General features: G+C 40.5%; 1 protein-coding gene and 1 pseudogene across 1 annotated transcript in view; one reads left to right on the forward strand and one right to left on the reverse strand.

Moving 5' to 3' along the window:
* rsrc1 (arginine/serine-rich coiled-coil 1) overlaps positions 1–17,369 on the forward strand; it is a 135,951-nt gene that overhangs the window by 111,441 nt on the left and 7,141 nt on the right. The window lies entirely within an intron of this gene.
* On the reverse strand, positions 771–1,564 carry LOC124403060 (annotated as a pseudogene).

Raw genomic sequence — 17,369 nt, forward strand, 5'->3', positions numbered from 1 at the left:
TTGGCATGAAGTATGGCACACACACTCCTTTACATGTCACAGCAACAGCAGCCCTTCATGGTTATCTGTAAGCTCAGAAAAGAGTGTTATGATCTGTGGTATTGCTCCTAGAAAGAAAGGCTGCTGCACACTATTATACAACCACCACCATGCTTTAGAGATGCAGGGGCTGGGTTTTATGTTCCAATCAGTGGTGAACGAAGTACACAAACCTTTCACTTGAGTTAAGGTAGAGATACGCTCTGTAAAATATTACTCTAGTAAAAGTGTCCCTTTAAACTTGAGTAAAAGTACTGTATGTTGGTCAGAAATTTTACCTCAGTACTTAAATCAGGGATTTTAATGTACCAGGCATTTTACTTTTTGAAATCACATAAATTTCTCAGTGACTCTTTGATTTAAAATCTTCCAAAAAAAAAAAAAAAATATATATATATATATATATATATATATATATATATATATATATATATATATATATATATATAAAACCCCACAAACCAAGCCTTTTAAAGACTAAAACTGGCAACCTGTTCATCACTTCTATTTGTGTACAGCTTTTGCATAAGTATAGAGAGAGGTTTTCAGATTGATGTTCTTCAGACTGTTGTACCGGAGTTTGACACACAACAGAAGATAAACTGCTTGCTTATTTATTTGTTTATTGATTTGTTTCTGTGACCTTTGTTTTAATTTCATATTTATATAATTTTTTTTATCCTGTGACTTTCACATGATGTAAACCATCACGCCAGGATTCTTTTTTTGGTCTAATACCAGGAATCCATGATGCGCCTGATGCTCATGAAATTCATGTTGCCGTAGTCCCTGAAGCTGCGGTACTCTCCGGGCCTGAAGTACCACATCTTGCCTCTGTAGTGAGGATGCTCAGACATGAGCCAGTGGCCGTCCATCACGTGGCACGAGTGGCAGCCTCCGGACCAGTGGTAGCGATCCATGATGGAGTCGCAGTCGTCGCTTATCTCCACCATCTGACCCATGAAGTTCTCCCTCTCATACATTCTCATTCTGTAGGCACCCCTGTACTGTTTTTGAGAAAGATAATTTAAAAACAAAAAGCGATATACATGCGTCGCTAAAATTTTTGTAGCATTGTTATTCACATACCATGGGGATCATGCGGCAGGACCTGATGCAGTTGTTGCCCCAGCCCCACATGCTCATGTAGTCGGGGTACTCGCCCCTTCTGATGAAATACTGGTTTCCCATGTAGTTGGGGCGATCGACACCATCCAACATCCGCCTCCACCCTGCAAGAGTGGCAGCGGCTCAGGTAGGAGGACATGTCAGGACTATCACTGCTGCACTCATAGGAGCGGCCCATGAAATTCTTGTCCTCGTAGAAGATGACCTGTTTGTTGCGACCATATTCAAGAAATGAAACATGTTTCAAAACCATCAAACGCATACATTAGACAATCCGGGTTTACGATACAGTGCTTACCCTGGCCATGGTGGTTAATGCTGGTGGTTCCAAACGGTGATCTGATACTGTATTAGATGTAACCCATCCCTTTTATATTCAGCCCAAAGCCTAGTAATCATGTGGTGTCTTTTGTGAAAATCCCTGACCAAGCAACATCGCACCAAAAGCGCTGAAGGCCTTCTGCCAAATTTCCATGTGACCCGGTCTAGAGAAGGCTTTGAATAGCTGCTGCAGGCAAGACAATGCATCTAGCTGCGTGTCATTTTATGCATGCATATAACTGCACCATCGGTGAATGCCCTTTAGATACTTTTGGTAATCCATGCCAGCCGGCAGAATGGTTTGGTTGCAAAAATACCAGGAGTTTTTCTATTTGCAGTTTTTATATGATATGTGTCGCACTTTTTTAAAATAGACATCACAAAAACAGCTTTACAGAAAACCTAAACGTGTTCCCTAATGAGCAAGTGTGGCAAACTCCCTGAGGCAACCAGGAAGCAGACTAGCGTCACATTTTCCTAAATATCACAACACTGAACACTTTTCTACGCTTAGAGAGATCGTAACACTCGTGCATTTTAACCAGAAACTTCTATATTTTTATACACTTCAGGTATTGTCAAAAATCTCTTCTCTCTTCAGGATTTTCTTTTCACACACATGTATTTGTTGAACACAGTCTCAAATTTCCTTTTGCCAACTTCTTGGAGATTAGTTGTATTTTGCCAAATGCTGCATAGTTGGAATTGTGAAGGTACCACAGCTATCGTAGTCCCAGGGTCAAGAGAGCAAATATGTTCTTGTTCTCTTGGCATGAAGTATGGCACACACACTCCTTTACATGTCACAGCAACAGCAGCCCTTCATGGTTATCTGTAAGCTCAGAAAAGAGTGTTATGATCTGTGGTATTGCTCCTAGAAAGAAAGGCTGCTGCACACTATTATACAACCACCACCATGCTTTAGAGATGCAGGGGCTGGGTTTTATGTTCCAATCAGTGGTGAACGAAGTACACAAACCTTTCACTTGAGTTAAGGTAGAGATACGCTCTGTAAAATATTACTCTAGTAAAAGTGTCCCTTTAAACTTGAGTAAAAGTACTGTATGTTGGTAAAAATAGATACCATCAATCGCCAATCAAAACAAGTTTAAAACAGAGCGCCAGTTGCTGCGTGTTTGACTAGTTTTTATACAGTAATAAATAAAAAGGAACGACTGATTTTGCAACATGTAGTAAAAAGTACGATATTTGACTTTGTAATGTAGTGAAGTTAAAGTAAAAGTCTCCCCAAACGGTAATGTAAAGATACGTGAAAAAAGCTGCTCAAGCAACAGTAACGGATTACATTGACTTCATTGTTGTCCACCATTGATTTCAATATATTAAACACTATTTAAAAAAAACCTTTTTGGTCCTTGTACACCAAAGCCATGGGTAAAAACCAGTTTATTTATTTTTTTGTGATTTTCCTTCATTATTGCTTGGACGTTAAGTGAAATCTTGAATCAAAAGCGAACGGCGACCGCCTTCCTTGTCTCTATGGAGATACGTAGCCGAATAAATAAATTATCAAATCATCGTAGGTAAAAGCAGCAAAATAAATGTAGAAGGTCACTTCTACTTCTGCAGTTTTATAACATCTGGTTTCATGTGATGTTCCAATCATTATTATTAAAGGAATGGTTCTGCTGGGATGATGAAGTGTGCAATACTGCTTACATGACCTTACATATTCCCTTAGGTGAGTAGTGGTGCTCCATCAACAACAGCAATACCATATCCGTTCTGCTCAATGAAAAAAAAATAGAGGGACGGGTGCCTCGATTGACATGTACAGTAGAATAAATCTTCATTCAGACTTGCATCATTTGTAATCTCAACTGGAAGGAATTAGCGCATATTAGCAGTTTTTATATACGAATATTAGCATTTTCAGATAGACTTTTATTAGCTTGTTGGAGTTAGGTCTGCTTGTGCTATAAAATACAAGCGGTGAATCTGAATCGAATCGTTACACTATTTGCTCCATCTAAATATCATATCGCAGTCCTGATTTCAGGAATTTTTGCCGCAAAGTCTTTTTTTTTTTTTTTTTTACAGTTTGACTGCTTTTCGAAAACTTATGTCCACCGCACCTGTCACACGGTAGTATCGACTGCTAAGTCCAAAGTGATAAATCTATTCATCTGGATCCCTGCTGAATACGCTAATCAAGGCCCTGCACATTGTTCTTACTTCCTGAATAACATCAGAATGTATTACCATAATCAGAGCAGGTTTGTGATATTATGGCTTGTCCGTATTATTTGTAATGAGTGTTTATCAAGTTGGAATGATGTTCCCATTAGATGAAACGAACACCATGCCAGCGCGAGCCCTCCGTTTCTCTCCTCCTCGTTATTAGTCGAAACGTTACCGAACTGTTAAATAAGTGTTTCGCCGCAGGCTACAGCACAAGGTTCCCAGTCATGCAGGTTTCTTAAGCAAAGTTCAGGCTGTAATCGTCTTTTCGACTGATTCGACTTCCTCCCTACTCCTCTGCTCAGTGCTCTTTCATTTCTTTCTTTTTTTTTTTTTTTAAATGTATTATTTCTTCTTTTTTTTTTTTTTAAGAACAACACATTCATCCTTGTTAGCGCTGGAAGGCTCACCCATTCTCTCACCTTTATCAAGGACTGAAATAGAGACTCATCAAAGCGACACGCAGCCTCCACTTCCAACGACCTGGAAGTTTCAAAACTGTTCGACCAACGCCGCCATTATGTTCTTCCGGTCCAACAGGGTCTACCCACTCATCCCTCAGGGGCTGGGAGAGTTCAACACAACAAGAAAGTTGCAGCCAAGCTGTGGAAATGAACAAAATGAGAGGAAAGCGCGCCTCCCACTCCTCTGAGAACACTTCTGTCGGACGGACGCGGATCGAAAAAACAAAAAAATAAATAAATAAAAAAGGGAAGGAAGACGCGTTTGATTCTTGCGAGTGTGGAAATGTTTTGCGCTATTAGATAAAGCTTCGTGCTTTGACCTTTCCTCAACAAGGAGGCCACTTCTCCTAGCGAAGATCAATACTTCACCTCCTGCTCGTCGTTTAAACATAACTACTTTCTATTGGAGCTTGAAAGGGATTTTAGCCTCGATGTCGAAGGGCACGCCGTGCTCGAAAATCAAACCCGCAAAACATAGAAGCAGTGCTGAGTGCTTGTTTGTTCTTCTCTCTAGGTTTTTATCAATAAATTGTTGGCAAATTTTATTTCGAAGCTGACGGTTTGGGGCGCAGCGAGCCAGCCTGTGCAGGAATGCGGGTAAATTCGAACCTGTTGTAGCTTTCATTTTTACAATTTTTTCTTTTTTTTTTTTTTTTACACAGTACAGCAATTTGAGGAACAGATGTCGTTAAAGATGGAGATTTTTTTTTACTGCTAATGAGCAAGCCAGAGTTGACCGTATCAAGGGGGGGTGGACTCTGACTCCTCAACAGTAATACAACTCAAAAGAGCGTGTTCTCTTCTACCAGAATTATGATTTTCTCACTGCTATTTGCTGTAAATAAAAACCATCTGCGGGCTCAGGGCGTTTTTTACGATTTCAGCACCATTCGTGTTTACAAGCTCTAGTTGTGCACTTATCACCCATCTACAATATATTCTGTTTAGTTAATCTTCTGTAGAGTTAAATGTCTCTTGATCATGTAGTCAGCCTGGAAATTAGTGTCAAACCTTCAACACCCCTGCATCTCACACACTCAAATTATGGGACAACCTCACTGAGATATATATATATCTCTATCGCAGCATATATATATATATATATATATATATATATATATATATATATATATATATATATATATATATATATATGTATATATGAATATATATATATATATATATATATATATATATATTCAATATGGTACAACTAGTTCGCTTTCATGTCTTTGGTTCAGACAGACAGCAAATCATCAACTTAGTTATTGCCCTTTCACAAACAGGCCTTTATAGTGCAGACCAGACTTTTCTTTTCCTGTTCTGTCTTCAGGAAGTTACAGCTCTACCTCTGCCATGTTAATCTGTATTCTGTGTGACTCTCAGGACACGCCTCGGTCTCCATAGTGTTGCGATACGTCATATTCACGTAGCAGCAGCGGTGCCGATAGAACGCGCTCGAGAAACAGTTTAGCGAAGAGAAATCAATCTACATTTTAAATATTCATCAGAAATTATTGGTCACTTTGTAAAAAATAAATATATGTATATAAAAAAATAAAATAAAAAAATTCACTGATGCAAATATGTTAAAAACTATGCATTGCAATACAATTGCCAGCTTGTGGTGAAAAAAGTGATGCACACTTTTTTAAATCGGTGAATTTCACCACCCTTAATATATACACAATGTGTGTGTGCGTGTGTGTGTGCCTGCTTGCCTTAGTGTAGCAATCATCCTTCCTTGTATCTACTACATGTGGCCTTGTTTGCGGCCCAGTGCTGAATGTTGTCAAGAGTTGGAATAAGACATGAGCCTGTCCCCATCACGGTCTTAATCGCTAGATCATATATTTTAATGAGGCGTATAATAGCTTTTAACCCGTATCATTAGAGCCAGATACACTGTGGCCTGCTCTTTTGCCTTGCAAAAGGGGAAAACTGTTTCTTAATTACGCTGTGTGTCGGCCGGGTCACAGGCGCCGGTGTGTAACTGTCTCTGTGTGCCTGTGTTCCAGAATTATCTGGTCATTAAAATATTCACGAGGGATTTGCCCCTCAACCTTCAACACACACACACACACACACACACACACACACACACTAGCAAGCAGAGGCGCACAGTCTCTTCTCCCACCCCCTGTACCTATTAACACCCCATCTCTCTAACAAGCTCTGTTGTCGATCACGAGGCTCTTCCTGTTGAGGAAAAGGTCTAAACTAAATCGGAGAGAAAGAGAGAAAAAGATATATTCAGAGGGGGGAAGATATATAGTCACGAATGGAATCGAATTCCCCCCGTAGCTTTAATTAGAAACGCTGGTGCTAGCTTTGCTTGCATTCTCATTTATTTGTGGGGTATAACAATGAACAGTTTATTTGTTAAATGAAGATGTTCGTATTGATTTTAACTGGAAGCTGGTAAATCGAGCCTTTTTTATAGAACAACCAACATAATAGCAAAGAAAAACGATTATTATTAATATGAATCATGCTTGTTTTGGGTCAATATCATTTAAAGAAGAAGCACAGATGAAAGCAAGGCATGGTATGTGGGTGGGTAGACGGCAGTGGACATTGATGCCCACGTTAATCTGCACGAAAAATCTAATCATTTGACCTCCAAGCCCGACGACGCAAAAGCCAACGCCAAGTGGACTGCTGTTAAATATTTAGCACGCTCCCGTCATGAATACAAATGGGGCACAAATTGGAATCTACAGGCGGGTGACCCCGCGACTAAAGCCCGGGGTGCAAAGGGCCTCGCTTAGCTTTCAGCGATTTAATTACCGCAACTCCCAGCGCCATGTGAAGGACAAGCGGCGAAATGCAGCACCTGGTAAACGTCACTTTTCTCCGTCCGCCTCGTCACTGAGGGGCAAAAAGTTGCGTCGTCACAAATGATCCGATTAAACCCATGGCTGGATTTGTTTACAGATTATTCAGCACCGATCCCTGTCCGGCTCTCACTGCACTACAGTGCGATTAAATGACACACACACATACACAAGTCTATAACTGCCTACAGTGAATGGCCCCATGCTCTACCAGTCATCCGTGTCGACGTATTTGGTCATTGTCATGTTGAAATAGGAAAGGAAAGCATCCCCAACGATGTTTTATTTAAAAGAAATGTGCTCGTATTGATTTCCCATTTCGTTCCGGCAGCTGCGTCGTTAGCCATTAGTCTGCAGTTCACTGACAACACTCATCCGTAGGTTCATTTCCAGGCTTTTATTGTGTCATCATGTAGGCCGTTCTCATTCAAAGGCCTCGGCAGGTCATACGTCGCTCTGACTTATAAACCAAACGTGATGCTCCACGACTACACAGTCCTCATAGGCTTCTGCAGCGTTTTAGTTCGAACATTTCCAGAAACTACTTAAGTGATGCCGTCTGTGCAAAAGAAATATATATGCAATCGCCATCATCTTGTGAACCACGCAAGCAAAAGAGGTGAAATCGGTTTGAAAATCATGAGCGTCATCGGGGTAATGATTTGTTTTGTAGATGATCATAAGCGTCCTGATTCATGGTGATAAAATCGGCTAATTTTCACTCTCAAAATCGTTTACACTAATTAGTGTTAAAATCCATATTTTATGATTTACTAGGCTAGTTTTGTCCTTGCAAGGCCGCCACATTTCGTCCCTTTGTAACTCGGAATTACTGCGTCCCCTGTGCCTGTCCACCAACCCTCCCCACCCCCCCACACACACACTCAAGCGATTAGTTATGCCCGGGCTGTAAGCACTGAATCAGAGTTGGGGACCCAGGGGAAATAAATTTGGCGGAAAATCAGTGCGGGAAGATTTAATTATCACGCGGGGACCTTTTCCTGCTCCTGGCTTGCTGAACCCAGTAAAGGGGGGGTGGGGTGGGGGGATTGGGGTGAAAAACAAGCACATTGTGCTGCGACCAAATCCACACGGCGCTCGTCTTCTCCCCCCAATTTGTTCCCCATCACAGTGATAAGCCAAGCAATTACCTTTTTATTGATTTTTCATCACCGCAAATTTAAAGTTAAACCTCCGTCCTACCTTCTTTTAAAAGGACGTGCTGGGTACCGCCCACAGCACACACATTCTCCCGGTGTTTGATTTAAGTGAAAAGGAGAGCAACACATGGCATGTGTGACCTTAAGCGGGAGGGGCCAGAGTGTGCTACTTTGCGTTTAGTAGGTTGTCTTGGTATCTATGAAGGTCAGATAATGGGTTACTAGTAGACAAACTGATCGCATGATTGACAGCCGAGCCGTAATCCAGATTGGGATTATTTTATTGAGGTAGATCTATTTGTATCATATTGAATTGCAGAGCATCAGATTTTTTGCGCTGAATCGCATTGTGTTGAACGGATCTAAATCGTATCGGTGTTTTGATCCTCACAGCGCAGTGTATTCACCATGCAGTTACAGGTGAATCCCCCAAAATAACAGCACTGTCATTCACTAATATTGGCACCCTTGGTAAATATGAGCAAAGGAGACAGGTTTAAATTCACAAAAATACTCTCATAGATATCAAACACAACAAAACACTTAAATATATGTGTGGCAAAATTATTGCCACCCCTCTAATTCATATGTTTGAATAATATTCTCAATGATACAAAATTATTTTTTTTTACCGGGGTGACGAGGAACAGGACTTCCTTTTTTTTTTTTTTTTTTTTTAAACACACGTAGGTATCAAATATTTTCTCTTAACCAATGGATATGACAGAGGAATATAGCTGTGATATGCAGCAAAATGCCTGTAAGAAAAATGCAAAAGCATTGAACAATTGAAAAAAAAGAAATATTTATGCCCCGCACATATTAACTCATTTAGCTTTGTGCTGAACAAATGTGTGTGTTGTGTTTATAATCGTCTGATATCCACGAGAGCTATTTTTTGTAAATGTTTTGAACGAACGATTAAAAGGCTAAGCAATGAAGACATTTTTCCACAGCGTTCTTTGCTCTTATTTGTCATTTATGCTAGTATTAGTGTACTGTAGGCACATAGTCTCTGTTTTCTACACACACACAACACGTTATATCGCACATGCCTCGGGTTACTAACTGAAGTTTCACCATCCGACAGAAATTGTGCTCGGGGGGCTGCAGCGCTAGCATAAACGCCTATGTGAGAATGTGCGCAAGGCCGCCGGAGAGACTTTTTGTATTTATGGCCTGGGAACGAAAGGAGTTCCATAGGGCTCACGGTTATGAGGCATGTGTGGGTGGTGGGCTCATTCTCACCTCATCAAGAAGTGGCCGGTGGTCCTAAAAGTGCACACACACACTTGGGAAGGTGGGCAGCCTCTGTGATTGGGTATCACATTTGGGGCACATGGGGGTGAAGGGTCAGTCAGCGGGGAACCAAGTTGTGCACATGTTGAATGTCACTCAGCGAGTGGCCATAGCTATTGCACTTTTCACCTTTTTTTGGAGTAACCGCAGTGTCGGGTTTAGACCAAGCCGAAGGCATCCGTTTGAACCTTTGAGGAAACATTGAACCCAAACTTGTCTTTTTGGAGTCTATTCACACATTCCACAGTGTTTTGATAAAATCAGTGTTAATTACAAGTGTCTTCTACATCTTTATTTTTTTTTTTTGCTATGTAGACTTACACAGCTCTGACCTGTATACATACAAACATTGTATGGGTTCATGATGTGTCTTTGTTTTGATTATGGTGTTAATAAACTTTTCAGGCATATAGTTTTGGCCCTCAGATCATAAGAAAAGCCAAAAAATATATATATATTCTTGTTACGTTTGTTTAGGTTTTATTCTGTTTATGTACAAATAAATCATGAGCACTGACCGTGTGCGTCCGTTTCCCTGCACCCCGATGACCTCATTTTTATTTTAAAAGCTTACTCCAATTAAGTAATTAGTTGCTGCGGTGTTTCTCTAATTGCACAGTTATTTATGAAACAGCTACCGAGCAGAAAACCTGAGAGCTGTGCACTTTTTTTCCTCCTCATTCCTGTATTCGCTCGCTTTCCTTTTCCTTTCAGTCATCCCCTCTTTTTTTTTTTTTCTTTTTCATTTATTTTGTTAAGGAGCTTTAATGTATCTTTTATATGACATGTGACCGAGCAGGTCAGTAACATCCAGTCCACTTGCACAGAAGCACTATATTAGTTTAACTAGCAAATCTATTGGTCCGAGTGTACGTGCGCGAGTCTGGAGGTTCGGTCGATCTGCTGTTATTGCAGTTGCTTTGTTACCGAATATCAGTTAATATTGTTAATGTATTGCATTACAAGAGCAAGAGGAAGGTAAAAAGGTCTTTTCTGGACGTACGCCCACTTAAAGAGCGAGAAGCAAGTCGCAAGGCTATTAAGGGATCTTAGGGGGATTTACACACACACACACACACACACACACACACACACACACACACACACACACATGCAAACGACAGTACGAATCAGGACCGCTGTGCTGTGAAACATTGCAGGTACGCGAGGCCATCTATAGACACTCAGCCTGTACTTGCACAGCTGGACCTTATTAGCCGTGTCTCTCTCGTAGATAAAACCTTCATTTTCAGTGCCACCTCTGGCACACTGGACATATGGGCTCTTACTTATTGAAAAAAGGGTATTAAAAAAATCCAACAATGTTTCACTTGCATCATTTCTGACATTATTTTATAAAAAAATATATATTACTTTTTTTTACATTATTAAGGAATGCACATATACCTGTTCCACTCAATTGCCAACATTTATGCATTATTATTTTAGTAGCTGGCCCATCCACTGAAATCTTCTAGGGTTTATGTTGTAAAGTTTTTTTAGTGTAAAGTTTTTTTCCACCCAACATTTATTATAACTCAGCAATATGCAGCACGCACCAGTTTGGCCCCAGTGCCGTAGTCATTTTTCATTTTATTTTTAAATTTCAGTTCCTTGTCCAATAAACATTTCTACTCATTCCCTTCTTCCATGTGATAAAACGTGTCAGACAATAAAGTCCGGTCTATTAAAGTGATGTTGAGCTGATGCGTTATGTTACAGACTCCAGAATCAAATAAAAGGCAATTGTTAAAAAAAAAAAAAAGATTGTCAATAAGTTGTAATTATATTGACAATCTATTATATATTATAAATATCATATATAATATTTAATTATTATTATTTAAATTGGGAAAAGTCGTATGTGGGGTGGTGGTTTTTCTTTTTCCATTAAAAAAGTAGCAGAGGTCACGAAGTCTGCAAATCTTTGAAGACTACATTCATCTCCATCAGGTCTGTGAAACTATTAGAGACGGGTTTTTTTTATTATTATTGAACGCTTCCTGCTATTCGCATATTTGCCTACTGACCTGAATTAAACAGGTTTAATCCAAAACTCAGTAATTCAAATATTTATATAATGTTAACTTGGACCAAAAATGGAAGGATCATAGATAGAAAGCTATATGGATCTAATAAATAAATACAATAGAATTTTACACTTTCAAGTAATGTTCATGAGCATTATTTATTTATTTTTTCCTATTCTTTTGACTGGATCTGTAGCATTTACACTATATGGACAAAAGCATTGGGACACCTGCATTTTTCAGCTATTTGTGGTTCTTCCCCAAACTGTTACCACAAAGTTGGAAGGACTGTGAACAAAGCCAGCTCCATGAAGATATGGTTTACATGGTTTGGAGTGGAAGATCTTTATTGGGCTGCTATAGAGCTCCAAAATCTAGTGGAATATCTTTCCAAAAAAATGCAATGGTCAGGTGTCCACAAACTTTTGCAGAAATGCGAGAAACCCATGAAACTTGATTTTATGGATTCTTCAGTCAAAGGTATTTTAAGGTAAATTAAGTGCCAATTCTTGACTGGATGATTTTTGTTGGATGAAGTGCATCTAATTGCATGCAAACGCACCACAGATGCAGCGTATAGTGCAAATATTGTTATTGATTTATTTTTACTTCATTTCCACCATCCTAATCAGAGTGTCAAGTCAGCGTGTTCATCTGCAACGCCTGCTTTGGGTCATGAACCCGCAAGCGTCATTTTGCTTCGAACAATAAGGAACTGTAGATGAAAGCAATCCTGCGCCGGATCGCTTGCACGCGCTCGCACATTGAAGTTCACCTCCGTGGACACCAGCACGCGTACAAACAATGTGCATCACTCGTATCACCGTGCTCAGCTTTTACTCTCTGGGGACGCGGGTGACATCTGGCACGAGCTGCCACTGTGTCCTCGTATGTGACCCTACGCTAAAGAGGGGGGGTTTCTACATCATTGCACACACCAAATCAGGACCGCTAATGAGTTACGTCAGCTGTGTGCGAGACTGTGTGTGCTTTTTTGTGTGTGTCATGGTTTTGTCGCTCAGGCTCACGCCATCACATGCATTCCTCGCGTTTTCTCTCTCGCGCGCTCTCTTTCGCGCTCTCTCTATTGAGATCTCATTTGTCAAGGCCGCCAGCAGTAGGGTATTAGTTATGCAAATATTGACGTGCCGCCTTGGCCTGGTAGCTATCAATTGAAATCAGCAAATCGATGGCCCTAATAGCTGCTCATTACGCACTTGATGCATTTTCAGGGATAACATCGGAAGCTGCCAGCTCGCCTAATCAATGCAGTCAAAAACTATTACCTTCCTCCCAGTCAGACACCTTTTTTATTCGCTCTGCATTGTTTAAATAGGTTTACCTTCGAACAAGACCGTTAGCCTAAATTACACTATATGGACAAAGGTTTCCGGACAAATAGATATAATAATATGTGAACAATCAATTCCACATTCAGTCCCCCTTTGTTAATGATAACATCTTCCCTCATGGGCAGATGTTCCACTTTATTTTTTTAGGAACAAGGGCAGTTATTAATGTAGGGTGATGAGGCCTAGGGTCCAGTCAGCATTCAAATTCATCCCATAGGTGTTCAATAGAGTTCTGCTGTAGCAGGCCACTTAAGATCTTCCTGTCCAACCCATGTTGACCGTATCTTCATGAAGCTGGCTGTGTTCACAGGGGCCTTTTTAATGCTGGAGCAGATTTGGGGCTCCTAGCTAAAGTAAAGGGTGAATTGAATTCTATTGCCTCCAGAGACATCCAAAAGTATTGTGTGCTTCCAAGTTTGTGGGAACAGTTCAGGGAAGAACCACATTTGGCAGAAAAGGTCAGGCGTCCTAATACATTTGTCTGTATAGTGTACATTTATGGCATTTGGCAGACACCCTTATCCAGAGCTGCTTACAGTTATCTCAGTTATACAGCTGAGCAATTAAGGGTTAAGGGCCGTGCTCAAGGGTCCATCAGTGGCAGCTTAGTGGTGCTGGGATTTGAACCCATGACCTAACAATCAGAGGGCCAACATCTTATCCTAGGGTCTTAATTCTATCATTTATGTTGTATAAAGTTATTTTTTTTCTGTATACTAGAAATATTCAATAAAATAGATTTTTAGCATAATCGGTTAAAGCGTAAAAAGATCTAATCCGATGAAAAAAAAAAAAGCCGAAAAAAGAAGTTCTGCATTATTCTATCTCTAGCACCGTGCACATAATGCGAAGATCACATCCAAACTTCATTTCACTTCTGAGTTCTGCCTGCAGGCCTGATGCTGGAATCAAGGCCTGCTGCTTTCTTCCTCCCGACTCCAATTCCCCAAAGTCTACACATACACACACTCTCTCTCTCTCCATCAGGAGTGGACACAGTCTTTATTTAGACTCTAGATTGGAACAGATAAATAAGACGGGTGCTAATGGGAGAAGTCGAGCTCTGGGTGGGTGTCGGGGGCTCGCCGGGATAAATCATTAGATGGAAGGTTATTGGAAATGCAGCGGGATAAAAGAGCGAAGAAGCCAGTAATTGCCTTAAAGCTCAGACTACAAAGCCTCACTCGGGCTTTTACAAGGCCAGCCGGCAACAAAAGAGCCGTAATTTATGAGCTCAGCGTAAAAGAATAGCATAATTGCATTAAAAATTAATGCTAATGAGGCCCAAAATGGGGAAGGTGGTTGTTATGAAAGTTTGTATTCATCTTCTCCGGGTTGAATGATGGGCCGGTGGCTTGATTAATGGCTTAATTTCTATCAATTAGCAGGCAAAAAGATTCTCCACAGAGACAGGAGGGGCTCAATTGAGCATTGGATTACATGTCTCGGCCTGAGAGAGAGAGAGAGAGAGGGCAGGAAACTCTGCCACTTTTCTGTGTGTGTTGGTGTCGGTGTTTGTGTGCGATTCTGTTTAGAAATCCAGGTTTGAGAAGCAACATGCAGGTCCAAGAGGTTGAGTACAGCTTCTTCAACATCCACTGTCTTATTACTGTGTTTGTGTGTTTACTTAGAGTGCTTTTTTTTTTTCCCCCACCGCTCGCTTTCATCCTCAGGAGCGATGCCATCATTAAGCCTCGTTTTACTGCCTTTCTCGCCGCCTAATTGAAGTTCACGACATTCTAAAGCCCTTTTGAATTTACAGCCATTTGTAACCGACCGCCTGATGACGGCCACTTTATTTATTTATTTGACGTATTTATTTCTCAGCCACCGCGAGATCCGGCGTAATTGAGTTTTTTTGCGGCGTTAACGCAATCAATTACCAGAATTAATCAGGCACCGCGAAACAGTCATTTCTTTTTCTTCGCTTTTCCAATTCGCACTGACGTTCGTTTACATTTCAGGCGTTTTTCCCCGTACATGTATCGAACCAAGGTGAATGGTTTGTTTGAATATATAGATTTAGGTCACGTAACGACGTGGCAAAGAGAGACGTCGAGAAGAAATGGAAAAGCAGTACAGCGTGTGAATGTGTCCTGGGATGAACATATTTTCTTCCCCCCTCTCTCTCTCTCTCTCCATCCAAATTCCAAGTAAACACTGTGAAATATCAATATTTTATCATCCTCTGAATGATGAAACCCCTCATAGATGGAAGTAGCTCAAAGGATTTACAGCAGCGACTTAAACGTGTGGGTTTTCAGAGCAGCGTCTTCCAAATGAAAGCCGGAGAAGTTAACAAACACAGATAGCCGGAGCGTAATCGATTTGGTTTAACTGGAAACCGGGGTTTTTTTTAATCTCCAGTCGTGTCAGGCTTCCGTTTTCTGAAATTCCGACACACTCGACGCGGCTCGCTGTAGTGTACAGCGCTCTGGTCGGGTTGACGCTTTGGGATCGGGTATGAGAAGGAGCTAGCGAAGGCGACTGTTTCGTTTCGTTTGGTGTCTTTTATTATTAGTGGGTGTGAATGAGAGTCCATATCTCGGAATTTTCCCGGAAAGTTTGCATTGGGATTTTGTCCTTAAGATTAACATTAGATTACGATTTGATTAGATTAAAGATTCTTATTAAAAACAAATCTTTTTTTATTTTTTATTTTTAACCCATTTCAAGAAAAAAATTTTTATTCACTAATCAAATGCATGCTGCTCTTTAATGAACTTTATCTGAGCATCGAATTAGCAAATAAACACACAAATCCCTACATAATGAACTTTTTTTATTAAAAATATTACAGGATTGTACCTTACAACATGGCTAAAAGAAATAGTAATAACTAGTGAGATTGATTATCTTCTTGTCATCATCTTCAGGAAGATTTAGAGAATGCAACCTCTTGTTGAACTTCCTTTTACAGGAACGAACGCGTTCAGGTAACGAGGTTCGGCGAGATGTTGTATGACTCTAATTTATTAAATGAGTCATGAAAAGGTATTTGAAGCAAAAAAGGGATTCTGGTGATGTTTTTAAGTGTTAGAGCGAATCGGGATGGGAAAAATGCTGTAGGGGTTTTATTATCGTTTAATTTAGGGTTTGTTTTTTAAAAACTATACGCATATATTTTGTGGTGTTGTATTTACATACATTTCATGTAATCCTGAAATCAACAAGATCTAAAATGACACCATAATCACCCTTATTATCACTTACATGTTCCAGTCTGAAAAGTGCAGATTGGAAACACTTGTAGGAACTTGAGGACGCAGAAGACAAGCACGAAGCGTTGCTCTGTTCAACACTGCCCTCTGGTGGTCACTCGTCTCCAAGCTTATGGCGAAGACCAGAACAGCGCCATCATTTCCTGATTGTGGATTCTTTATTGGGAAGGTCGGCCGAGTTTGCCTGCAGCTTTCTCTTTCTCTTTCTGTCTATGAGAAAGAGTCTTAAAGCCTACAATAATTTATTGATTGCGATGTCTCGCTGGACTATTTGGCCCTGTTTTGCCCTCAGCTGCTTTAATTATTCACGCTGGTTTTTAACATTTTATACGTGCCTAGAAGCATGTCCAAAACCCAAAGTGGTGTTCCACACTGGAAATGGAATTCACAGAACTGGGGGATATGGTTTAAAGAAGGGGGCTTGCATAAGGATAGGGAAATACAGTGTGTCAGTCTCATCATTTTTAATTTTTTTTCCCATTTATTCTGTTTTCTTCAGTACCGCTATGTCAATTGTCCCGTTCGCTTATATTTCGCACCGAGGTAACGTGGTGACGATGGACTCAACACTCGAAATGAATGTCTTGGATAATGTGTCAATATTAAATATCAACTTTGACCTGGCTTTTGCGCTGACGGCGGCTTGGCAGTGGACTTTCTCCGGCGGCGCTATCGATTCCCCGCTGTCTGCGTCTCGTCCCGGGCCCCTCACCCCCTCTCACCGAGTCCATTATTTTTGATTTTCCTATGAAATACATATCTTTCCCTACTGACATCTGACAAACAGCATATGGAAGTCATTTTATCTACCAATAATGTGTTTGTCAAAAAGCATGAGGCTTTTATAGAATCCCGGGCCGAGGATTGGTTGTCACCGAGGCGCACAGGCTCGGTGTGTGTTTCTTTGTGTTGGTGTATCAGTTATTAAGACACTCTATACACACACACACACACACAGTTGGGATTAATATCAGGGGTGATTGAGGGGCATTGGGCACCGGACTGCTGTCATGTGAAGGACAGGCTGCTGGAGGATATTGTGGCCTTTTCATTTTCTTTTTTTCCTTTTTCTATTTATTTTTTTATTTTTTTTAACTCTGTCCTTCTAGACTCTTGGAGTAATGAGCAATGTTATTGGGACATTTCTCTCTCCACTCTCATTTTCCCTTACATACAGTAGATTTAGCAGTGCACATTGGTATGTGAGTGTTTGGCGTTTACATCTGTGTAGGTTTGCATATATTTCAGGGCTTTTTTATTTTTGGTTTCTGAGCACTGCTTATAATTTCAAGCAAATAAATACAGAAGCGTTCTCG

This window comes from Silurus meridionalis, chromosome 20 (genome assembly GCF_014805685.1).
Source record: "Silurus meridionalis isolate SWU-2019-XX chromosome 20, ASM1480568v1, whole genome shotgun sequence".
NCBI lineage: Eukaryota > Metazoa > Chordata > Actinopteri > Siluriformes > Siluridae > Silurus > Silurus meridionalis.